Consider the following 27043-nt stretch of genomic DNA (forward strand, 5'->3'; position numbering starts at 1 on the left):
CGGGTGTCCCCACAAGTACCTTATTCTTGTGGTGAGTCCTCGCAGAGACGACACGAGCTAATGTCTCCACACACACCCTGTCCCGATGTGATTACAGAGCAAACCAGAATAAGGGTGTGAGTGAAGATGATAGCCAAAAAGGGCCTCGGACTGGAGGGCTGATGAGTAGGGTAGTGGAGCGTTCCTCTGGTGGGTGCTTCCGGGATAACAGCTGGACAGGGAGACAAGGGAACACAAGTCAGCGGTATTCTCTGACGTGACAATCACATCCGTCATACACACATATGGGACCCAGCTTACCTCCTCCGAATCTTGGCCTTGCTGCCATCATGGAAATAATATAAAGGATAATATAAGCGCTCCTGCGCTGTCACTGTAAATGTCCCAAAGCGCAACGGCGCTGCTATGCCGAAAGTCTGGTGCTCCTGTGTGAACCAAAGGAAAGTAAAGCGCTCCTGCGCAAACCAAGGAAATGTAATGTGCTTCTGTGCTGCCACTGTAAACGTCTCAAAAGCGCAACGGCGCTGCTGTGCCAAAAGTCAAGTGCTCCTGTGCATCAAAAGGAAAACCAAAGCGCTCCTGCGCGGTCAAAGAAAGGTAGTTAACAGTTGTTAACGTGTGGTAGTTCATGAGGTTTCACCGAACCTCTTTATGTCTGGAATGGTGCTCCGATACTGAAGCATGGCGAGAAAGTACACGAAGCGCTTTCTCTGGGGGAATCACCGATGATAAGCGTCCATCCCCGGAAGCGCTGGTGATGTGTACGGACTTCCGGTCATTGACTGAACCGCTAACTCATTACGGCCGGAAGTGTATTTTCTGGAACCCATGCAAACGTCTGTTTCATTCACACGGACAATCCGTGGAGAGACGTCCGCATCATTCACATGGACAACAGGTGAGCGGGGACCATAGGGAAGACTAGGAACCATGACACGGACAATACGTGGGGAGACGTCTGCATCATTCACACGGACAACAGTCGAGCGGGGACCATAGGGAAGACCAGGAACCATGACAATAATGAGCTTTTAAATCTACGCTAGGGGTCCAAGGATCTTTTAACCTATGTAACCAATTTCAACAGATTGTTATCAGAAACACACTAGTCGGAGGAGAAAAGAATATCTTTATTCCATCGGGCCTTAGAGATGAATTAAAAGATTCTTTGGCACACATTGTTAATTTGTCTGAGGACTACGCAGAATTTTTAGATCTAGTGGTTACGTTAGATCACAGATTGGGAGAAAGCGAAAGAGTGTAAGACCCAGAAGTGATTTAAGAACTTGGCATTTTAGAGTTGGGAAAAAAGAAACAGAAGAAAAAAACACACATGTGGAACCAATGCAGATTGGTGGTCTGAAAAGACCCCTTTCTGCAGATGAAAAAGAACGCAGGCGAAAGGGCAATTTGTCTCTTCATTGTGGCAAGGCAGGTCACTTTGATCAGGATTATCCAGCTTAAAACGAACAAAAAGAAAGCTATAGCAATGACAGACAAACCATTGAGCGAGTCGGAAAACTGGATTTCTCAGAGAAAAAAGAGATTGCTTCTTTGAGAACAACTTCAGTACAGATCTCACAGTATGCCACTAATATTGTTAATCGTACTCCAAAGCACTTTACAATTGGGGCAACCTTTATTATAACAACTCAAGAAAGACACAGCTTGGTTGTTCTGATTGATTCTGGGGCTACCGGCAATTTTTTTTTATTTAGAATTAGCCAGTAAATTAGGAATAACTCGAGCTGCAAAATCTGAACCAGGACCAGTCAGCGCTTTAGACGGCTCAGCTTTAGCCTCTGGATTAATTAAGTTTCATATCAAACCTTTGACCATAGTTGGAGACAATGGGCACACTGAAGAAACTGTTTTTGATCTAATTGATATACCCACTTTTGGTGTCATACTGGGAGTTCCTTGGTTAGAACTACATAATCCGAAAATAGATTGGATTAAAAGAACTGCCACTTTAGACTCCGCCTATTGCAGAAATCTTTGTTATTCGGAAACTCAAGATCCCATAATTCCATTATTTTGTTCTGCCTTACAACAAGATTCTCCACAGTTACCCAGCGAATATCAAGACTATGCTGATGTATTTGATCCTGTCCGAGCAACTAAATTACCACCACACAGAGTGTACGACTGCAGGATAGACTTGATCCCTGGTACAGTCTTACCCTGTAGTAGGATATACGCCTTAACTGAGCCTGAAAATCAATATTTGAGAAAATACTTAAACAAACTGTTAGAGATTGGTTTTATAAGACACTCTACGTCACCAGTCTCTTCGCCACTTTTCTTTGGAGCTAAAAAATCTGGCGATCTGAGGGCGTGCATAGATTACCATGCAGTTAACAAGGAAACAATTAAAAATCGTAATCCATTACCTCTTAGCTCAGTCTTGCTGAATCAAACAAAAGGATCAAATATTTATACTAAATTGGATTTACGGGGCTCGTATCACCTTGTTCGAATTAAGGAGGGAGACGAATGGAAGACCACCTTTCGCACGAAATATGGTCTATTCGAATATACAGTAATGCCATTCGGTCTCTGTATTGCCCCGGCAGCATTTCAGTATTTCATCAATGAAGTCCTACATGATTTACTTGATATCTGTGTCATCGTATATATTGAAGACATACTGGCCATCTCCAAGACTGAGGAAGAGCATACTACACATGTCCGCTCAGTTCTACAAAGATTAAGAGACAATTCTTTGTATGTAGAAGTTGAAAAGTGTGTATTTACCACAAATAAGGTATCCTTTTTAGGTTATTGGCTTTCTCCCGAAGGAATAATCATGGACCCAAAAAAGGTTGAAGTAATTTTAAATTGGCCCACTCCCTCTTCTGTAAATACACGCAGCGAGTACTAGGTTTTGCCAATTCTGATAGGAGCTTCATATCTAAATTTTCTGAGATAGTGACACCTATCACTCAATTACTTCGAAAGGGTGAGAAAGTTCAATGGAACCCAGACGCTGAAAAAACTTTTTTTTAATTCAAGCAAGCTTTTACATCAGTACCTTTTTTGATTCATCCAGACTCTGATAAATCATTCTTTGTCAAGGCTGACGCTTCCCAAACTGAATTGGGAGTCGTGTTAATGCAAAACGATGCTGCAACTGGACATTTACACCCAATTGCCTTCTACTCGCGCAAACTGTTACCAGCTGAACAGAATTATACCATTGCAGAACGCAAGTTGTTGCCAATTAAAGCAGTCTTTCTTGAATGGAGACACCATTTATTGGGTGCAAAGAATACAATTACCATATTTTCAGACCATAAAAATCTCCAGTTTTTCACCACAGTTAAGGCACTCACTACCAGACAGATGCGCTGGTGACTTTTGTTTTAGTGCATTCAATTTTATCATAACATACTGCCCTGGACAAAAGCAACTCCTGTCTGACGCTTTGTCTAGATTAGTTTATGAAAAGGATGTTAGTGAAACAAAGAATTAGTATAATTCCTTCTGAAAAAATAGTGGCAGTCACACAAGCGGACACCTTTTTAGGCCAAGTTAAATTGAGTGTTCAGACGTTAAATGAACAGCAAAGGCTAGCTCAGAAACAAAACACCATATTTGAGGGTTACTTCTTCCAAAAGGATAAACTGTATATCCTCAAGAAAACTTGCGACAACAGATATTACACTGGAATCATGATGTTAGTACAGCAGGACATCCAGGGGTCAATAAAACTTTAGAGTTATGTCAGCGGCATTTCTGGTGAAAAAAACATCAGACAGGACGTCCAACAATATATAAAAGCCTGCCCAGTGTGCACACGACAAAAGTCCTCCCATTCATCCCCTAAAGGTCTTCTACAACCATTGCCCATACCTCCGCTTCCCTGGCATACTATCAGTTTGGACTTCATCACAGATTTGCCTAAATCCAATAACTTCACTGCAATTTTAGTAGTTGTGGATCTTTTGTCTAAAATGGGGCACTTTATTCCCTTACAAAAACTACCAACAGCTACAGTATTTAGTGAAGTGTTCTTAAACCATATTGTAAAACTACATGGCCTTCCCAGTAAAATAATTTCCGACAGGGACCTTCAATTTGTTTCAAAATTCTGGAGTCAGTTGTGCAAACATTTAGGAATTGAAATAGCATTCTCCTCCGCTTTTCACCTACAGACTGACGGCCAGACAGAAAAAGTTAATCAATACCTTGAACAAAGTCTACAGTGCCTAACCTCCATTATATCGGCTCATTGGGATGAGGTCCTACCATTGGCAGAGTTTTCATACAACAATAGCTATCATGCAGCTTTTGGGTGTTCCCCTTTCTTTTTAGGTCTCGCCTGTCGATGCGCATGCGCATCGAGCAAGCGAGACTATGGGGGCTCATCCACTCTTTATCCAACTTGCAAGGAATCGTGGCGATTCCTTGCAGTGCCCGTGACTTTTAAGCTCAATGCGCATGCGCATTGAGCTTAAAAGCGCGTGCACATCAGTTCCCTCAGCCGCACTCCAGGCCCCTGCTGCTTTCACACCCCCTCCCCGCTCTGCCCCCTCCCCTGCCCGCCGTCTGTTCTCTCAGCCGTCTGTACCCTGCTGCTTAACACCCTCTCCCCCGCTCCGCCCCCTCCCCGCCATGTCGCATGCAATCGTTTCGTATTTTTGTACCACTTACTCCCAACCGGCTATTTTCTCTCAGCCATCTGTACCCTGCTGCTTAACACCCTCTCCCCCGCTCCGCCCCCTCCCCGCCATGTCGCATGCAATCGTTTCGTATTTTTGTACCACTTACTCCCAACCGGCTATTTTTCATCAAAGTGTTTTTTGGTTTAGGACTAGACCCAGGAGAAATTTTAATAATGTCAGTTATCGGAGTAAATTCCCGTTATTTTTTTGGGACAGAATAACTAAAAAGTAGCTTCCGCACACCCTTTCCCCTATTTTGCATCTGCCGCACCTCTGTGATGCGTCCACAACCATGCCCGTGTTCCTTTCGCCTGCCCCCATGTTTCTATTGCATTGCAAATGATTTGATAGCCGAAGCAGCCACAAGCCTTTGTCTCTTTATTTACTAAATGACGGGTGCCAGGATTGCTTTAAAAGGAAAGATATTAGATGTAAAAACACCATACACTCCTAAATCTTGACATTGTATGGGAATGAACGAGAAGCTTGAGAAAGCTTGAGAAGATTGAGAAATGTTATTACAAAATAAAGGCACATTTGCACTTTCAAGTTTACAGAGTTGAATACAATTTATTACGTGTTACCAAGACACCAACGTCAAAAGAAAAGAAAATGTTCCACAGTGTCTCATCAATAACTTACTGAGTCTGTCATTTCTTACATACTAGATATCCGGAGCAGAAAACATTTAAAAATCAATGATTTAGCTCTAGCGCTTCCTGTTCCTGGTGTGGAGCCCGTGGTTCATGCATCCTTGAAAAGAAGCCGGTTGTTTGCCTGGGATTCGGACCTTTTCTCCCTATCGGCGGGCGTCTGTATCGAGTAAACCCCACATCGAGAGAGGTACTTTCCCTGTTTTAACGTGTCCCTGCTGCTTTTTTGCCTCAGCCATTCATGCTCACCCCTCTCAGCACTATACAGCTGTACCCCTATCTCTAAGCCTTACCTGTGCTCCGTTTCGTTGATCTTCCGGGTCATCTCATCCTACTATTTTCATTGGCAGTTCATGTTTCATTTATTTCTAGTTCTGTTGGATTCCGCCTGCGGGGACACCTGGTATGTACCCTGTTACTGCGCTCTACTTCCCCTGTAGTTTGTAAGCTCCACCCTTTCTGCAGTTCATGAGTTTCTCTACAGTTCCTAATACTTCCATACGGCTCATTCTTTCCCTTATAGACTGTTTCCCACTCGTGCAGTTGTTACTCATTGCCCCTGCAATTATTGCATTCAGCTCTAAATGTTCTCGTTGAACATTCCTGCTATTTTAGTAATTTTTTTGTCTTGGCCCGCTCCTGGCCCTCTCTGCGCAACAGTCTTCCGTCACACTGCTGCCTTTCTTGTGTGTTCACAGTTCGTGGTGTCCTAGGAACGCACTCACCTTTGCCAAGTGCGCACCCTATTGCACCTGTGTCTTTGTAATGTCTCGCCCGAGGCCTGGAAACAGCCAAGCCAAGCCAAGCCTCTGTTCTACGAAAGCGGATTGTGCCACGTCATGATCACCCTCACCCTCACTCACCCTCAACCCCTCACCCTCACCCTCACTCACCCTCAACCCCTCACCCTCAACCCCTCACTCACCCTCACTCTCACTCATCCTCACTCACCCTCAACCCCTCACCCTCACTCACCCTCAACCCCTCACCCTAACTCACCCTCACTCAACCTCAACACCTCACTCACCCTCACTCACCCTCAACCCCTCACCCTCAACCCTCACTCACCCTCACCCTCACTCAACCTCAACCCCTCACTCACCCTCACCCTCACTCACCCTCAACCCCTCACTCACCCTCACTCTCACTCTCACTCATCCTCACTCACCCTCAACACCACACCCTCACTCACCCTCAACGCCTCACCCTAACTCACCCTCACCCTCACCCTCACTCACCCTCACCCTCACTCACCCTCAACCCCTCACTCACCCTCACTCACCCTCAACACCTCACAATGACTCACACTCACCCTCACACACCCTCACCCTCACACACCGTCACACACCCTCTGCGTAACAACACCTCTCACACCCTCACTCACCCTCACACACACTCACACTCACGCAACGTCACACACCCGAAGCCTCACACCCCCTCACTCACACTCACCCTCACACCCCCTAACCCGCACACCGCCAAACACTCACACCCCCTAACGCTCACACCCCCTAACAATCACCCCCTAACCCTCACCCCCTCACTCTCACCCCACACCCTCACCCCCTCACTCTCACCCTCACCCCCAACCCTCACCCCCTCACCCTCCACCCTCACTCACCCTCAACCCCTCACCCTCACACCCTCAACCCTTCACCCTCAACCTCTCACTCACCCTCAACACCTCAGCCTCACCCTCACTCACCCTCACCCTCACTCACCCTCAACCCCTCACACTCACTCACCCTCACCCTCACTCACCCTCAACTCCTCACCCTCACTCACCCTCACCCTTACCCTCACTCACCCTCACCCACACTCACCCTCACTCACCCTCAACCCCTCACCCTCACTCACCCTCAACCCCTCACCCTCAAACCTTCACCCTCAACCCCTCACTCACCCTCACTCTCACTCACCCTCACTCAGCCTCAACTACTCCCCCTCACCCTCACTCACCCTCAACCCCTCACCCTCACTCACCCTCAACACCTCACTCGCCCTCACCCTCACTCACCCTCAACACCTCACCCTCAACCTCAACCCCTCACCCTCACTCACCCTCACCCTCACTCACCCTCACCCTCACTCACCCTCACTCTCACTCACCCTCAACCCCTCACCCTCACTCACCCTCAACCCCTCACCCTCATCACCCTCACCCACCCTCACCCTCACCCTCACTCACCCTCAACCCCTCACCCTCACACAGTGCAATAGGTCTCAGGCCATTTCAGTTAGAGCTTTTAGAAATGTTTATGGCTTTTTTTATTTGTAATTCTTTAGCATTGGCTACAGGAAACAAAAATGCTAAACATTTACAAAAAAACCCATAAACAATTCTAAAAGAACTAACTCTAATGGTGCGAGACCTATTGCATTTCCAATGCTTGTTTATAACTGGCTTACATCCACGATCTATTCCTGCCATCCTTCCAGATTTATGCCTGCTGTGACCGAAAGATTAACAGAATTGCGAGAATTTCAAGAACAAGCCAAGCGTAGTTTAGCCAAAAATAAACAAAAAGGTCAAATTATCAGTCGATAACACAAAACACCAGCACCACCCTATAAAGTAGGGGATCTCGTCTGGTTATCAACCAGAAATATCCAGATTGAAGGCCCCAAGAAACTAAAACCTAGGTTCATTGGCCCCTTTCCCATAAATAACATTTTAAATCCAGTTTCAATGAGATTAACTTTGCCCTCGGAATATGCCATCCACCCAGTTTTTCATGTATCTTTCCTCAAACCACATGATCCGTTGTAGTGACTGAGGTATTGGTGCATTTTTGGCTCGGTTATGACCGTTGCCCACCACCATCTCATTATATGCTGCTGTCATTCGAACACGTATGGTGTTTTGTCCATTCCCGACCTTTATTTCACCTAGTTGGTAGGGCTTGCCTATAGACTTTGACAGCTTTATGTCCCCTTATATGCTGCTTTTTGCTCTTTTTCTGGCCTAAAGGCCTATGCTCGAGCGATGCCATGTTCTTTTCTGACACCATCCTGCTAAGCCTCTTTAGGTGAAAGGCAATGTTTTAGTTTCAATGTGTTGTTCGCTAGTAGTGACCCAGCAAGGACCGGTTCTTATCGGAGGAATTTGCTCTCTTCGCGCTGGAGCCATAACAAACGCTGGGCCAGCTGCTGTTGTGTGCCAGGTACGGAAAGGTACAGGAATCTCATGAGAACGGTAGGCGGGTTCTTCTAGAAGCTTCGAGAGAGAGAGCTACATTCTATATAAGTGAAAGCGGGTCCAAGTGAGGGTGAGATGATTGTCTGGTGGATTTGGCAGTCTGGTGAAGCATCAAGGTGCAGACGTGCAGTCGTGTTTGTGGAACCGAGAGTCCTGACCCAACCCAAGAGGGAAAGAGAGACGGACCGGTCTTCAGATGTCTAATAATATGGTGCGGTGTTCCATGTATGACTAATTTTATCCAATTATTCCTTTATTTTCAGGTTCTATATGTGTGTATGTATATTAATAAGTAATTTCTTTCTATGTCCTTTCATCATTGTGTAATAAAAGACCCCAATTTGCATTAATTCCATTTGTTTGTTGTCACTAAGAAGGAGTGTGGGTTCATCTTAACCAGGTGCTGTCGTATAGAAGGATGGGTGATTCCCTTCTTACAGGTAACTGATGATGGGAAGGTGCGCTGCTCATGATTAGGGATGACTACATGGGAGAATATATAATTTGTCCTTATTCTCTGTGGAGGAAGGTCGGGCCCCTTTTTTACCAAGTGCTTACAGAGGGATGTGCTAGTTCCCCTCTAGTGAGTAATTGTAGATACGGAAGGGAAATCAGCTCCTAAGCAGGAATACCTAAATTGCTGGTAGACCAACCCAACATAGCGTAAGAGGTATGTACTGATTTTCACCGGAAGGTGTTGCTGATTCGCACTCGGGTGCGTTGATCGCGTAAGTGCGCGTTGAACGTCGGAAGACGTTGCTGACTTGATATTTGATTCGTCGGAAGACGTTGCTGATTTGATATTGATTCGTCGGAAGACACTATCAGAAGCGGTCGCTCCCCACGCTCCCTGGTCTCCCTTGGGTATCGTTGGGCTTCGCTCGCATTGCTTTGTGCTTTAAAGAACTGCTGCCTGCTTGAATTTCATAGCGCTCTATTGCTCATTTGTGCATTGCTCGTTTGTGCAGTCTATATCGTAGTTTGTATTGCTCATTTGTGCATTGCTCGTTTGTGCAGTTTATATCGTAGTTTGTATTGCTCATTTGTGCAGTTTGTATCGTAGCGCTCGCATTGCAGAATAGAAAATAATTATTAGTGCCTGATTGTGCCGGTGCCACTTCCAACAGCGTAATCCCACTTTGTGCCCCAACCTGTTTCGGTTTTGTTGTTGTGCCTCGGAGCCCGTCCTCTCCACCCCGCTCCCGCCTCCCAGCTGCTCCTCCCTCCCACTGACTGCTAAGGCTCGCCTTGTCTTCAGAAGCGCTGTGACCGTCCTGACTCCATCTGAAGCGGTCGCTCCCCAAGCTCCCTGGTCTCCCTTGGGTATCGTTGGGCTTCGCTCGCATTGTTTTGTGCTTTAAAGAACTGCTGCCTGCTTGAATTTCATAGCGCTCTATTGCTCATTTGTGCATTGCTCGTTTGTGCAGTCTATATCGTAGTTTGTATTGCTCATTTGTGCATTGCTCGTTTGTGCAGTTTATATCATCGTTTGTATTGCTCATTTGTGCAGTTTGTATCGTAGCGCTCGCATTGCAGAATAGAAAATAATTATTAGTGCCTGATTGTGCCGGTGCCACTGCCCACAGCGTAATCCCACTTTGTGCCCCAACGTGTTTCGGTTTTGCATTTGCTGCCATTTTGTTGTTGTGCCTCGGAGCCCGTCCTCTCCACCCCGCTCCCGCCTCCCAGCTGCTCCTCCCTCGCTCCGCCCCCTCCACATTCCACTAATGTCAGCACAGCTGACGCGCAGCGTTCACGCGCAGCAGACGCGCCCCATGTGCGCCGAAGGCGCGCCAAAGGTAAGCCCGTATACGCCCGTCCGCGCCTGGACCGCGCCCAGCGCCAGACCCCCTGGCCCTGCAAAATCCACTCCACCCGCATAACATACGACGCCGCCACCCTCTCGGCACTCAACCCCGGCCGTCTCCCTGACTGCTACCAAGCCGTCCCAGGACACACCCATCACCTGCCACTCCTGCAAGTTCGACTGCATCAGGACCCACACCAAATCCACAAACTCCAAACAGAGCTCCGACACCAACCACCTGAAGTACATCCTGCTTAACACCCGCTCGGTCCACAGACACGCCATTGAACTTTGGAACCTACTCAACACCACATCGTCGGACGTCGCCTTTCTTACAGAAACCTGGATGAACGCCTCATCAACGCCCGACATCGCCATAGCCATCCCGGACGGCTACAAGATCATCCGAAAGGACCGCATCAACCAAACAGGAGGAGGCATCGCCATCATCCATAAGAACACCATTCGCATCACGAACAGTTCCGACGATAACCTCGCAGCCGCCGAAAATCTCCACTTCCAGATCTACACCGACCCCAAGACCACACTCAGAGGCACCCTCATCTACAGGCCACCAGGACCCGGCACACAATTCAGCGAAGACATCACTGACTTCATCAGCCCACACGCCCTCCCCTCCGAGGACTACATTCTACTGGGAGACCTCAACTTCCACTTGGAGAAGAACAACGACAGCAACACCACCACCTTTCTGGACAACCTCGCCAATCTCGGACTCAAACAACTTGTTGACACCCCCACCCACTATGCCGGGCACACGCTCGACCCAATCTTCACCTCCAGCAAGCACATCTCCTTCAATCACACCACAGCTCTCCATTGGACGGACCACAGCTGCGTTCACTTCAACTACAAAAGGACCTCGAGCCACAACCACCCACAACCGATTCCCCGCAGAAACTGGAACAAAATTACCACCGACCAGCTCTTCACATCACTTCACCAAAACCCTCCTGCCAAATCATTGGACCCAAACCAAGCAGCCACCAACCTCACACAATGGATCACCCACAGCGCTAATGAATTAGCACCCTTGAAAAACCATCAAATCAAGCAAGGTAGCAAAAAAGCCTCCTGGTTCAATGAGAAGATCTGTCGCACCCTCGAGAAAGCTTGGCGAAAAAACCCAACCACTGACAACCTGGCCACCCGCAACCACCACCAACTGATCCGATCCACCAAGAAATCAGCCTTCAAGGATCGACTCGACAACAACGCCCACAACAGCAAGGAACTATTCAACATCGTCAAAGAGTTTACCAACCCCACCGCCGGCACCAACGACATCACTCCCTCCCAAGACCTCTGCGACTCTCTAGCCTCGTTCTTCCACAACAAAATCGTTGACATACATAACAGCTTTGGAGACCAGTCCACCCCACCCACCTCCGAATTAAAACCCCCCTCCAACAACCTTTGCGCCTGGAACCCAATCACCACTGAAGACACCATCCGCCTGATGAACTCCATCCACTCAGGATCGCCAACCGACCTTTGTCCCCACCACATTTTCAACAAAGCAGACTCCATTATCGCACCCCATCTCCGAGACGTCATCAACTGCTCCCTCAACTCCGCTACCTTCCCCGAAAGCTGGAAAAAATGCAGAACTCAGCGCCCTCCTGAAGAAACCCACAGCAGACCCCACTGAACTTAATAACTACCGCCCCATTTCGCTCCTCCCATTCCCTGCCAAAGTCATTGAGAAAGCCGTCAACAGTCAGCTCGCCGCCTTCATCGAATCCAATAAGTCCCTCGACCCTTCACAGTCCGGCTTCCGAGCCAAACACAGCACCGAGACCGCCCTCATCGCAGCAACAGACGACATTCGAACTTTACTGGACAACGGAGAAACAGCTGCCCTCATCCTACTTGACCTCTCCGCAGGCTTCGACACAGTCTGTCATAGCACCCTTATACAACGCCTCAGCAACGTCGGAATACAAGGAAAAGCATTGGACTGGATCATCTCGTTCCTCGCCAGAAGAACTCAGAGAGTCCGCCTCCCCCCTTTTAGATCAGAGGCCACCGAAGTCATCTGCGGCGTACCACAAGGATCATCACTAAGTCCAACCCTCTTCAACGTATACATGAGTCCCTTCGCATCCATCTCGCGCCAACACAACCTCAACATCATCTCCTATGCAGACGACACCCAGATGATCCTCTCCCTCACCAAAGACCCAAACACCGCCAAAACCAACCTACACGAAGGGATGAAAGAAGTAGCCGAGTGGATGAAGAACAGCCGTTTAAAACTGAACTCGGACAAAACGGAAGTGCTCATCTTAGGATCATCCCCCTCCACCTGGGACGACTCATGGTGGCCACCGGCCCTGGGAAATGCACCCATACCAACGGACCACGCACGTAACATGGGCTTCATCCTGGACTCCTCCCTCTCGATGACCAAACAAGTCAATGCCGTCTCATCTTAATGCTTCAACATCCTACGTATGCTCAAAAAAATCTTCCGTTGGATCCCCACCGAAACAAGAAAGACGGTCACCCATACACTGGTCACAAGCCGACTGGACTACGGATACACCCTCTACGCCGGAACCACAGCCAAACTACAGAAAAAAGTCCAACGCATCCAGAACGCCTCAGCCAGACTCATCCTAGACATCCGCCGCCATGCTCACATTTCCGGCCACCTGAAAGACCTCCTCTGGCTCCCCGTCAACAAGAGAATAACGTTTTGTCTCCTCACCCACGCACACAAAGCCCTCTACGACCTAGGACCCGAATACCTCAACACGCGCCTGTCCTTTTACACCCCCACCCGCCAACTACGATCGTCCAATCAAGCCCTCGCCGCTATTCCACGCATCCAAAGATCCACCATGGGGGGAAGATCCTTCTCCTACTTAGCGGCCAAGACCTGGAATTCTCTCCCCACCTTCCTCCGCCTTACACAGAACCACCTCTCCTTCAGAAAACAACTAAAAACTTGGATATTCGATAAGTAAAATACCCCACTCCCTCAAGCGCTTTGAGACCCTCTGGGTGAGTAGTGCGCTATACAAATTTTAAACTTGAAACTTGAAACTTGATTTGATATTGATTCGTCAGATGACGTTGCTGATTTGATATTGATTCGCACCAGGGTGCATTGCTCGCGTAAGTGCGCGCTGATCGTCGGAAGTGGTTGCTGACCTGATTTGATATTTGATTCTGATTCGTCGGAGGATGTTGCTATACATACCCTCTGAGCTATGATCTATAGTATCTTTAGTTATTTATGTTATTCCTTTCTCAGATAGGTAGTCTGAATGTGGTGTTTGTAGTTAGGCATTCTGGGAAGGGACTGTGATGAGTAATTATTTTATAGCTAACTAGCTGAAACACCAGAAAAGTAGGAAAATATCAGTCATTACATCCGTCCAAACGAATAGACAACCCTCCTCCACCTGTTGTAGTTGAAGACAATATTGCATATGAAGAAAATCCCATTATAGATGCAAAACGTATACATGGTTGATTACAGTATTTCATTGACTGGAAGTGTTATGATGCGTCAGAAAGATCCTGGAAACAGAAACACATGTACATACTCCAAGATTGGTCATATCTTTCCATGCCTTGCATCCAGAAAAACCCTGTCACATACGAAGACCTTTGGGGGGGGGGGGAGGAGGCATTTCCTGCATGTGTTAACGGTCTTGGCATGTACACGTGAATTACTTGGGAAAGATCTAAGGCCCAAATCACCTTCACATGCACATGTGAGAGAACCTGAGACCCAAAGCTATTTAAACCCCACCCACTTGGTTCCCGATGCTTCGCTTCGTGCCTAAACACTCACCTGACTCCGGACCTTGGTGGCAGATCATCCGAAGCTCTTTAGCGCTGCACCCTGCTTCCTTCCCTGTCTTCACTCAGTGTCTTCGGCTGTGTTCTTGCTGCCCGGAGCACATTTCAGACGTTCCTTCCTGTTTCTGAATTTCCGGCTCCAAATCCTCTCCCGGCACTGTTTCCGATTTCCTGCAAAAGAGAAAAGAAAAGAGAATCAACAAAGGTTTGCCAAGCAACACCTCGCTCTGAATGGTAAAGCGTTAGCATGCTTGAACACATTCCAGTAAGAATTTAAACTCTATGAAAGCTGTGGCAGACCTCTTGACCTTCTATAAATCAAGAGAACGTTTTGAAACTCTTCCTGAAACAATCCAAGGACTTTAAGGACATTGAGTAAGTGAAGAATGTTAAAGTAAAACGGACATTTGTGTAAATACCTTGAGTCTGATTAGAAGACTGAAAGGGAACAGAGAGCTCGATTGTTATTATTATTTATATATATTTAATGTGAAATTACAGAGCAAATATTGCAAAGGAAATCAGTAACTCTTGTGATAATTTGAGCAATCACAGATTATTAGTGCACCTGTAGTGTTTTTTTTGTTTATTCTTTCTTTTAGTTTCAAGAGTCCTTATGAGAATAGGTCAAGGGTAATTCAGGTATACCTAATTAAGAGTTCCAAAGCAGATGTTTGACCTAAAGAAGTGATTTAGGGTGTTCAGATTAATCGGGTACATTTATCAGATTATACACGAGCTGAAAACTGAAGCCCAGTAACACTTTGTCTTTCTCGAGAGACATTCTAAACGAATTGTCAAGTCGGTCTACAAGAATCCAGTGTGTCATCTCTTTTCTCTCGTCCCTATTCCCCCGCCCCCCCCCCCCCCCCCGGTTCGATCAGGGCGGCAAGTGAATCCTATCCTTGCCTCTCCGGTGGAGTTCAGAAGGAGTTGGGTAATAGAAGCATCAACGAAGGAACAAACCAGAGTACAGGTGGGTGAATTCATGACACCCTGGGCCCCGGGCACCACCTCCAAGGGGCTTTGTACTCGTTGGGAGGGGGGGCTGCGCAGCCCCCATTCTAGAGCCCTTGATGGCCTGGGGACTATCATCCCCTAGGGCCAGCTGCAATGTCTCCCGCCATGCCATAGCAAACTCTGCTTTGCTTCTTGGAAGCGAGAGCAGGAAATCTGCTCTCACTTCCAAGAAGCAAAGCTTAAACACTTTTTCATACCTGCTAATTAAATTGCTTTCTGATAACAGAAACTAGCCAGTCCTCCAATGGAATACATAAAAATGTGCCTCTTTCAGTTAGCCCTGTATGAAAACAGGGACACAAGACAAATTTCTTGAAATTTGAAAAACCGGGGTTGTCCTGGTAAATCCGGGGCACCTGGTCACCCTAATCACATACGCACTTCATAACCTTTGTTTTTCTACAACATTCACTCTTTTTTATATCCCCATTTTTTCTCTTGCTTTGTTTTCTTATATCTATTCCTTGCATATCAGGTTTCAGAGAGGCCCCTCCAAGTCGCAGAGTTGAAAGGGTCTTATCTAATGTATGGTTCATATGAGGGCAGATGGAGTCACATCAGGGTACATAAAAGTAAACAGCCCAGTGCAACCAACTCCCAGTGCACCGAAGGTTAGGGGTCAAAGTGCAAAATACTCCAAGGACAGACAACATAGGCACATATATTGTTAGTGCAGCAGGCACAGTGGCACCAGGGCTGAAGAAGAGGTGAGAGCCGGGGCCATGGCCAAGCCAGAAACCAAGATGGTTGATCAGCTTTGAAGCTCTGCCAGCAGTCGTTGCAACAACGTGAATTCCCGCTATCCAGCATGGCTACCGGGCAGGGAGAAGACGCCTAAATGCAGCGGAAGGGATCCTGATTAAAAGTCTCCCTGCGGTGCTGCGAGAAAACAACCGGAACGTCAGACTCCAGACGGAAGGACGACTTTCAAGATGGCGGCATTGACGATATGAGGAGACTCCGGGTGCGGCGGCGGAGGGACTGAGCCAGCAGCTGGGGTGCTGTGAGTCACCGGGCCATGGGCTGGAGCGTTGAGCGGCCACATTCTGGGCAAAGCGGCGCTCGGTACTGGCGAGAGGTCCGTTTGACCTCCGGTGGTCCGAGCGCGGCACTTTTATGTCTGCGTTGATCGCAGGGGCACACAGGGACGGTGCCTGTGATCATTCCCTCGTCGACACCTGGTACAGCATTTCCAAAGCTCCTTTGGGAATCTCCTCCCCGCATATGCACTCGCTCGGCCGCGGCCTGTGCTGTTCTCCCCCTTTTCCCCGTAGGGCTCCATTGTTGTAACCCTTCCTTGCGTGGCTGCGCTGCTCCTGGAGCGAAAAACGGAATCCGAACCTCAGCCATGTCTCTGCCCCAGCCACCAATTTATGCTGCAGTAAACTTGAAACATTAACTGCTGACTGCACATTGCCTTGTCTTCAAACAACCTGCTCTGTGGAAGTACTGTGCCCGGACCACTGCTGCACCACAAGCTCCATTGTGGGAGACAATAGTGAAATACCCAAAACCTCCCCTGTTGTCAGGAAAATACAAACATGGGTTAGATGCCCATTCCTTGCTGATCAGTTCTCCTTGCCTAATCTCTCTTCGCCAGCTACTTGCACCTGCTCTGCGCCCATAACCAGAAGACTCTGGCATTGGGCTTAATTAATACTTGGCGGGTGGAACTGCGGTATGGGCCGCAAAGACCCCAAACAGCGCCTTCTCCCCTTCGAAAAGGTCACCGAAGTAGCCCAAGAACCCCTGACAACATGGCGAAAGGTGGCCAGAAAGACACAACACTAGAGGGTGATACCAACCAATTAGGTTCCCTGCTACAAGAGATGAGAGCGTGGTTCAGAGCCTTAGATGTGCGCTTTGATGCCCTAGATAAGCACATGGCGGATCTGGGATCGAAGATCCAAGTTCACGACAGAAAACTCGACGTGGTGGATTCGCATACATCAGATCTAGGAGATGGAACGGCTCAATCCTTGAAATGGCTCGGCCAAATGGAACGTTACCTCAAAGACGTCGCGATCAAGAAAGAGGACTTAAAGGCGCGCAGTCGCCAAAATAACATGCACATTTTTGGTGTTCCGGAATCGACAGCCGCTGGTCGCATGGACACCTTGGTAGAAACAATCCTGATAGACTTGTTTTGTAGAGAAGTCTTCACTATGGGCTTTGTGATAGGACGCGCTCATAGAACACTAGGTCCAAGGCCCAATCTGGATGCCCGCCCAGACCCATCATTGCCCGTGTCATGAACTTTAGGGATCGAGGCACGGCCCAGCACCTGGCACAAGAACAGGGCGAAATGGTGTGGCAGGGCTCCAAGCTGTCCCTATATCCAGACTTTACAATCATGGTACAGGAGGCCAGGCGGAAATACACTGGAGTGTGGCGCCGCTGCCAGGGTGACTGATGCTGGACGCACATACGAGAAGCGATAGAGGGCTTCTCCTTAAGTGACATAGGTCGTACGCAAAACCCACATGGCACTGACTATACTCACTGCACTGGCAGTCATAACACATGGACGAGGCTCGACTATTGGCTGGCATCCCCAGAACTTATCAGCTGGTGTCATGTGATCCGGACGCTTCCTCGCACATATTCGGAGCACTTATTATTATTATTATTAGCCAGATTTGTAGAGCGCATGGTTCCCCAGAGGCATCCCAGCGCTATGATCACGAATAATGCTCAAACAGGGGGACAACCAAGGAAGATGGGACAATTACTTAGGAAAAAGAAAAGTTTTCAGTTGTTTCCTAAATCACTCCCCTGTATTATTAACATTGAAGGTCCCGCGACCCGAGGGTTTTGAACGACAGTGGCGATTTCCCAGCCACGCATTAGATGATGAAGTTTTTAGACAGGAATTACGAGAAGCGATAGAGGATTACTTCGTCATTAACATTGGTTCAGTAGACACTGTGGCAATTTTATGGGAGAGTTTTAAAGCATACATGAGTGTGTATATTCTGCTCACAGAATTCAAAGATACCGCTGAGAGGGAGATTCTTTTTATGGGGAAATACTACAATGCCAGGAAATACGGCAAAGGTGAGCGGCCGGGACGAGTCCTAGCACAGATGATTTGACCTCTCTATTGTAAGGGATACATCCCCGATGAGAACTTCGTCGGGACAACCGATCACTGACCCACTGGATATCCAGGGGGAATTCATGTCCTATTTTGAAACAATATACACCACTAGATTGGGTCAAGACAGGGTCCAGCACGAGAGCTATTTATCTGAGGTCGCTTTATTTTATCTCAAGAAGTTTATGCAGGACTTTCTCGGTGAGCCTATCTCTAAGGCATCTCTGCCCTGAAGAGTTCCTCGGTCCCGGGGCTCGACGGTTTCACAGCTGATTTTTATAAGGCCTATGAAGATTTATTGATTCCCCATCTCCTTAAAGTATATGCAGAAGCCCTGGAAAGGCAGATAATACCTCCCACCCTGTGTGAGGCAGTCATCATTCTTCTCCCCAAACCTTTTTTTGTTTTTTTTGAGTCTTCAATACCTTTATTAGTAATAAATAGGTTACACAGCCGCACGCCTACAACCAACCAGTGGCCGGCAGCTCCTCAGTAGCAAAATTGTTCAGTACACGGAATATTTATAACTTCAACATATATTTACACAGCATGTCGCCTACAACCCCAACGGGCCGGCGCGCTTCAAATAATATTCCCCATTGCATATATTCACCAGGCTGTGTTTTTCCGTGCACCCCATCACCCACAGACTGCGTAGGAATGCCAACTGCAGCTCAATGCGTTCCTAATACAGACGATCTAGATTCAGTATGCAAGTCGGAGCAGGCGTGTCATCTGCGATGAAGCCTCTTTTTCTTGCTTGTGAACTGAAACACCAGTCTACATTAATCAACCCATATGTTCATGTGTAAAGAGCAATGAACTGTAACCTAAACATAGGCAGAGGGCAATATGATTCTATTACAGAGAGCACTTCATACGCATCAAGTTGCACATCATCCACTCACCACACCACTCTTCGCGTATTTGGATGTCACACTGCTAGAGCACTCCACAAGAGGAGCCATGACTTCTTGTCCTCATCCTATGGATAGCATAAATCCTGCAGTAGGGTCTCGACGTAGTCCTCCAGTTTCCCTACATTTGAGGATTCCAGCAGACCTATTATGCGAATATTATTCCTGCGGGATCTAGCTTCACTGTCCTCGCTCCGTGCCTGCATGACCTCTAACTGTTTGGCGAATTCGCCCGTTTTGTCCGCAATTTGTTGCAAGCCGTCCTCCGTGTCAGATATACGCTGTTCAGCCTCGATTTGACGAACCGTGTGCTTGTCCAATTCCGACGAGAATTGGTCCATCCTTCCAGTGAGAACTTCGATTTTCCCATCGATAGACTGCAGACTATTTTGGATTGCAGCTAAAGTTTTTTCAAGGGGGGAGGACTGTGGTGCGGCCGCCTCATGATCCACGTTCGGTGCTGAAGTGTGCCCTTGGCGTCCACCCTTACGCAGTTCAAAAGTAAGCGTGGGCTGTGTCTTGTCCGGCTTCCCCATTGGAGGGGGGGGGGACTCCAGCAACAGAATAAGTTTCCGCTTCTTGCTTACTGTTAAGTGCCTCTTACTTTCGCCCTCCGTCGGTCACCACCAGTGTGCGTGATTGACCTCGACAGTACAGTGCACCCCCAGATTATGTCCGCTATCCCCTGGGGACCCGGTATGTCTGTTTGCTGGTGTCACGTGGAGCTCGATCAAAGCGTGTTGCAAGTTCCCCCCGCAACACGTTCCTGGCTGTCTGCGCACTTCTTCCACCCGGTGTGCCCCCCTGTAGGTCGCCAAATGCACTTCTGCCACCCGGTGTGCCCCCCTGTAGGTCGCCAAATGAGGTGCCTGACAGATCTGCTTCCACCCAGTTCAGCCTGCTTCTGGCGGCAAGTGCGCGTGAGTCCGAGTAGCGTTTTGCCGCACTTCCGTGCTCCCTCCACTCAGGCACTGTGTCACGTAGGGTCAACTGTCTAGGCTGCCCGTGTTTAGCGCCAATAGTGCTCCTCAATTACTATGTTCGGAGGCAGCTCATCTATCTCTCCCGTGTAGCGAGTTCCAAACGGTATAGGCCGCTGTCCATGTGGCTCATGTGGGTCCGATATTAGGCGGTTTGTGTGCGCTCCTTTGGATCTTCACTTATCCCCCTCTAGCCGGAGAGGGGGGGCGACCACCTCCGGTGCAGCCGCAAGTGTGTCACAGGAGGTGGCGGGTTAGTGTCCCAGGAGCGCGCCCGTTACTGTCCCGTACCTCAGCCTGTGCAGAACTCCACCTCCGTTAGCGGCCTTAGGATCTCCTGCTGCGCCGGGACCTTGCGTATCGCCGTTTCCGGCTCACCTCCCCCAGCGCCGCCGAGCGTCACCTCTGCTGTCTTGCCGTCCGCAGCCTCTCCTCCCAGCGTCTAGCCTGCCAGAAAATCGAACGACCGCTGGGCACTCACGGTTCGGCTTGTCGCCTGTTTAACAGCGAGCACAGTCCTCCGTGGCTCCATCTGCCTCCGTGAGTCCCGGCAGTCTTCTCAGGCCGCCATTTCCAGCAGGGGAGCCCAGGCCTTAGGACAGATCGGTGTCCGTCTTTTCATGTGCCGATCACAATGCCACACAATTCCTCTGTGTCGGCAGGGCTTCAGCCGTTCACTCCCAGATGCAGTGTCGCTACTGTGCGATATCTGGGCAAGGATATTAGCAGATTTCTTCCGGTGGCTGGCGCAGCTGCACTACAGTGCGGCCATTTTCGCAGAGCCTCAAGCCACGCCCCCCTTCTCCCCAAACCTGGCAAGGACCCCCTGCTATGTGGTTCCTATTGACCGTTATCACTCTTAAACCTAGACTACAAAATAATGGCAAAGGCTCTGGCATGTTGCCTGTCTCTCTCAATAGTATCTATCATTTCCCCGACCCAGTCTGGTGTCATACCCCATCGCTCGACAGCCTTCAATCTACGTACATTATTTAACACTCTGCATAGAATTAACCCGGAAATCACCGCTGCGGCAATCCTATTTGATACAGAAAAGGCATTTGATTCCCTTGAATGATGGACCCACTAATGAGGCACTTCCAACAGAAAGACCTTCATAGGTGTTTACAGTTCACCACCGGCCCATTGTTAGTATCATTGTATGCAGATGACACGATTTTATATGTACGCAACCCCCAGACTAATTTGGATCCCCTTATCCGGGAAATTCTGCCCTTTGGCAGACATTCTCGACTGGGAATCAATTGGAACAAATCTGTAATTTTTCCACTGACTGCCAGCACAGACAAGTGAGACTTGGAATGCCCCCTGGAATGGAATACTGACTCGGTTAACTACCTGGCCATACATATACACTTAGAAACAGAGCAGATCATCCGCCGCAATTACGGACAGCTGTTTCCAAATTAAAACTCAAACAGAGAAATGGCTAAAGCTCCCACTATCCATGGCTGGACGAGTTTCCCTCATTAAGATGGTTGTGCTTCCTACATTTTTATATCTATTTCAAAACATCCCGATCCCTCTCACAAATAAATTCTTTTCGACCCTTCGATCACACTTAATAAGATTAGTATGGGGTGGCGGAAACGCCAGGGTAAACTGGCGGGTTTTGACACTCCCCTGCGATAGAGGTGGGTTTGGGGTCCCTGATTTACAACTGTACTATTTAGCTGCACAGTGCAGTTTTGCATAGACATGGTACCACCCTGATGCCAGAATTCGATACCTCCGACCAGAGTTTGACTTAGTCCTCCCGGACATTTTAGCGGTGATATTACTGAAGGGTTTCGACCACTAGTTGGGCATGGGAGAAATTGTGTTGCATAACACACACACCATTGCTTTATTCTTCTGATCTGCCACTCCCGACCCCTAAATGGATACCTATAACTAGCAAAAAGCTCATACAGAAGACATGCGCTAAATTTGACATTGCTAAGTTAGGCGATCTATTTCCAGATGGACATATTTTTCATCCCGGATACGAGTCCTTGTTCCCTGGTGCCACATTCATGGACAGATACGTCCTTCTACGAATCTGTTCTGCCCTGTGAGCTATTTTACCGGACTACCTTCTGGAACCTCCTTCCCCCCCCCCACTCATAGCAGTGATAAGCAGCGAGAGAGGGGTACATCTAATATCGCAGCTCTATAAGGCATGCCCAGCAATTGTAGACAGAGTACGCACTGCCTGGGAGACCGACTTGGGTAATCCGATCACAGACGAACAGTGAGCTGCCTGCTGTGCAGTTACGAAAAATGTCTCTCTTAATGGCCGACACAAACTAATACACTTTACGCTTCTTCGTAGGATATACATTACCCCCTCCAGACTCCACAGGATAGACCCTGCTAGACCGCACCATTGTGCAAGATGCAACGCTCCAAATGCAGACTTCGCCCACCTCGCCTGGACCTGTCCACGCAAACACTCATAATGGGTAGGAATACATAAGATAGTGAGTGGCTTGGCTAAGGTACCGATGACCCCCTTGCTTGAGATTGCCCTGTTGGGATATGTAAAGCATTTCCCACCGGCAATTCGCAGGTTTGTTGCCATCAGCTTACTACTGGCCAAAAGGGAGGTATCCATTCATTGGGGTGGCAGAACAGCACCCTCAGTGAAGGGATGTCTGAAGAGCATGGCGTCCTGTTCCACACACAGCGACCTATACGCAATTACGGTCCGCCCCCGCCTCCAGGCCCAGAGATATCTGGGGAACTTTCACAACATACCTAGAGGCGCAGCGGCAAGACCCCCCTACCTGGAAAGAACAGGGCATAGTCCCAACAGGGGTGGGTTAGACTGTCCCGAGATACATGTCAATAATCAACTACACCGGATGCTAAACTCCTTTTTTGATGTCGGTACAGAGGATGTATTCCCATGCCATGATTGTAAACACTGTTTATGTGAATCAGAGTCAAGAACGATTGTAACAGAAAATATGTTAGCAGCCGAGGGACTGGCTTTATGTAACATGTGATCACTCTGCGGCATTGATTGAGCCCTTGACAGTGTGTACTATGTCTACCTGTACTTGTAAAGGATTTTACTTGTCCTAGTGTACTTCTTTACTCATACCTAAATGCAAAATAAAGTTTAAAAAAAAAATAAGGGGTAAGAGCTCACTGAAGCCTACCCTATGCCCACACAGGAGCAGCAATCATTAGTGAAGCAGGTGCAAGGAAGCTCACCAAGGTGCAATTTCTGTAATCAGATGTAGGATAGATATATAGCCAATCACCATTGCATGCAAGACCGTCTGTCTATCAGATCGGATAGATGGCTTTGCATACCCAACGAGACTACATGCCAGGACTTATCAAAGGCAATAATCCTATCATGATTTTATCTGACCGGATGCGATGGTGATTACCAGCTTATTGATACTACATCTCTTAATAAGAATAAGCGACTTGGTGTTTTTCAATAAAACTATTTCAATATGGATCGAAGAATTTAAATCAATCATGATTGATACGGTGATTGCCTATATATCTATACTACATCTGATTACAGAAATAGCACCTTGGTGAGCTACTATAAAAGACTATTCCAACCCTGATTAAGTCCATTTTGGCGAAACGCGTTGGCTGGGCTGATGCATTTGAGTACAAATAAAGAATACATTGAAAAAAAGAAATCACAAGACTCTGCGCTGTATTTTATGATTTGGTGGATCTTATAATATTTTGTATAGTTTGCAAAGGAAATAAGGTTTAATTACATGCTTGAGTATAATTGATGAAAGAATCTAGTTATGACTGTATGCTCCTTTTCAGAATTTGACAATCCTAGTCAGGATAAGGCACAAGCAAACCCCAAATTAAACTGTGGTCAACCCCCTGGTAGCTTGGTACGGAGCAGTCAGGCTTAATTTAGAGGCAATGTGTAAATATTTGTGCAACACTTCAAGCAGTAAAACAGCGTAATCAGTACACAAAATCAACACCAGGTTAGAAAAATAGAGCTCAGTTTCATCAACAAATCGAAACCCAAAAGACAAAAATCCAAACAGTATAACCGGAGATATGAATTTTAAAATATAAACTTCTATACAGCACCTAAAAACATAAAGCGCCAACCGAGGCAATCTGGTCATGCTGGACCAGGTTAAAGTCAAAAGTTCACGCTGATCACGATGGAGCGCGAATTAGATAGAGCCCTAGATTAGTTCAGCTGAAAGTTTACCTTCTCAAGTTTTGAGCCAAGAGCCCCGTTCGCATTGGAGAGGGTCGCAGGAAGTAAGGAGAGAGTTGATGGCGGTGGTGGACATGGGACAAAAAGCAGGCCAGGTGTCGCAGAAGGTCGGGCTGGAGGATTACGTTGTTGGTCTTCCAGATCGATTGATGCTTTCCGTGCAAGGAGATAGGCGGCAGGGGCTCGTGCTGAAGTTCTGTGCGAGCAGTGGGTTTCGGGTTCGAATGGGCTTATTTGCACTCATGAAGAGTTCAAAAGCTTGATTTAGGAGCCCACCGAACCACAGCAAGGGTCTAGGGCCCGAGAAGCACCATTTGGGAGCAAGGAACGTGCTGAAGACTGGTCCAGGCACTTCCACAAAATGAATGGGAGGTCAGGAACAGCACCAGCCCTCACTGCACAAGCTTCTGTTGATTGTAAATACAAGAGCATGACTTTAACCCGTTTATTGCGGCGGCAATTCCTCTGCGGTGTGGGCCTTCAAATGCGCGGGCGGGGCTGTGTCGGCCAACGGACGTGCGCAGCACTACTGACGTAGTGTTTGCGACGGCCGTTGGCCGACGCACGCACGGAAAGGGTTAAAAAAAATATTTGCTGCAAATCAGCCAAATTAAAAGATTCTCATGTGGACACACTTGTGTCAAAAAAATATTTTATAGATACGGGCAGCAAGTGGGTAAAGTTTGTGGTTGTAGTGGCCCAGGACAAAGGTAAGAATGTCCAACTTGAGATCCGGCGACTATGGCGGCATTCAGAATCATGCCTGAAGCCTCCAAAAGCAGCCCGCCAGAGCTTGATGAATTGCCAGTTCTGAGTTGCAAACTGCAATAGTGTTTAGTCTACAGACCTGAGGATGTGTGACTGGGAGCCCCAAGGCCACGACGAGCCTCCAACAGCCTGGTCGCAGGGCATTGGATTTATTTAGGCATTTTTTTATAGCGCATTCTTTACCCAGCGGTGTCAGAGCTCTTCACAATAGAGCGAATTATATAGGATTAGATATTATGGTAACATATTTACAGAGTATAAATCCGCTAAAAATTACACGATACAAACTAGAGTTGGAGCGATTAGGGTTCCGAAAAAACACATTCCACAGTTGAAGCGTAAGGACAAACTAGTCTCCTGTGAGGAACACGAAACAGTCAATGCCTCCAGGCTGTGTAGGTGTATTGTTTTGACCCCGCCCCCACATCCACTGACCACTCCCACAGGCCCTACCCCCAACTCACAGACCCCGCCCCATTGCCACAGGCTCTGCCCCCCACAGACACCACACCCTTGATCTTCCACCGCTTCCACTGCTGCCTCAAGGCCTTATCTCCCTTTACCTCTCTTGTGGGTTCGAGGGGGGAGTGGCCGGGGAGAAGGGGGGACAGTGTCGGCCTGGTTGGAGGGGACACACCCGAGGGTCCCGTGTGACAACAAACCGCGCGCGGGACAAGAGACGCTCTGATGATCTGTAGCTGCGCATGCGCAGGATGTCTGCTCGTTATGGCCGCGCATGCGCTGAGAATAGCGAAGCACATAAAACTGTAAGAGTGTGTCATTGAGCGGCCCCGCAGGGAAGCGCAGCCTACAGAGTCCAACCGAGAGAAGACGCAACTGGGACCGTCCACACTGTCTTTCATTCAGAAAAACAGAAAACACCAAGACTGAACTAAGAGCGCGGGTTAAAGAGGTCTTGATGGGTTAACAGCTGCGCATGCGCTGGGGACAGACACTTCCTCCTGCCGCGGAGCGAGGGTTAAAGAGGGCCTTGTATTAACAGCCGCGCATGCGCTGAAGACAGACACTGCTTCCCGCACCGGAGCGCGGGTTAAAGACGGACTTGCATTAACAGCTGCGCATGCGCTGGGGACAGACACTTCCTTCCGCCATGGAGTGCGGGTTAAAGAGGGCCTTGTATTAACAGCTGCGCATGCGCTGAAGACAGACACTGATTCCCGCATCAGAGCGCAGGTTAAAGACGGACTTGCATTAACAGCTGCGCATGCGCTGAGGACAGACTTGGATTACCATGAGTGCCTCACTGCCATGACAGGGACACTGCTGCAGCAGCTCCAAGCAGCATGGAGAGGGAGCACAGGGGGGTGAGACTCAGAGACACACATGTAAAAAATCAATCAATAAAATCTTTATTCAATCTCTTAAATACAGATCATAAAAGCACAATTTAAATCAGTGATCAACAACCAGCCCCAGTTCATAACAAGTTAAAATCCTAGAACAAGTAGAATTATTTAAAAAGAACATCAAATAGTTTTACAGGACATTTTATCCCATAAAGTGCATCAAGTGCCTCATAGACCGAATCCAGTCAGTTTACATCAAATTACTCATTTCTGCATATAATTGTTAGTTAAAACCAACCTCGCGCCTTTCTCCTTTTCATACAGGCCCACAAACAGGTGGCTACCGAAAAACAGACAACGGGATCAGGCAGAGATTTAAAGAAGTAACGTGCCACCTGGCATGGTTTAAAATTGTTGTGGCGCCTTAAAATCTGAAGGATAAAGTCTTCTCTTCCTGTCTTATAGAACCCACAAAACAAGACTAGGTGCAGGTCGGATTGGGGGAATGGTTGACGCAGGGACACAGCATTAATCTGAGTGTTTGAATCTTCTCTCCGTATAAC

At 48.0% G+C, this 27043-nt stretch overlaps 1 protein-coding gene and 1 long non-coding RNA gene across 2 annotated transcripts in view; both read right to left on the bottom strand.

Annotated features, from left to right (window-relative positions):
* The window catches only part of LOC147737284 (uncharacterized), a 1685245-nt gene that overhangs the window by 997644 nt on the left and 660558 nt on the right, over positions 1-27043 (bottom strand). The window lies entirely within an intron of this gene.
* LOC147737293 (uncharacterized) overlaps positions 1-27043 on the bottom strand; it is an 83305-nt gene that overhangs the window by 44075 nt on the left and 12187 nt on the right. Inside the window, exon 2 of the long non-coding RNA XR_015299316.1 lies at positions 14156-14334. This is a non-coding gene — a long non-coding RNA (uncharacterized LOC147737293). The remainder of the gene's footprint in view (positions 1-14155; positions 14335-27043) is intronic.

Source organism: Lissotriton vulgaris, chromosome 1_1 (assembly GCF_964263255.1).
Source record: "Lissotriton vulgaris chromosome 1_1, aLisVul1.2, whole genome shotgun sequence".
Taxonomy (NCBI): Eukaryota; Metazoa; Chordata; class Amphibia; order Caudata; family Salamandridae; genus Lissotriton; species Lissotriton vulgaris.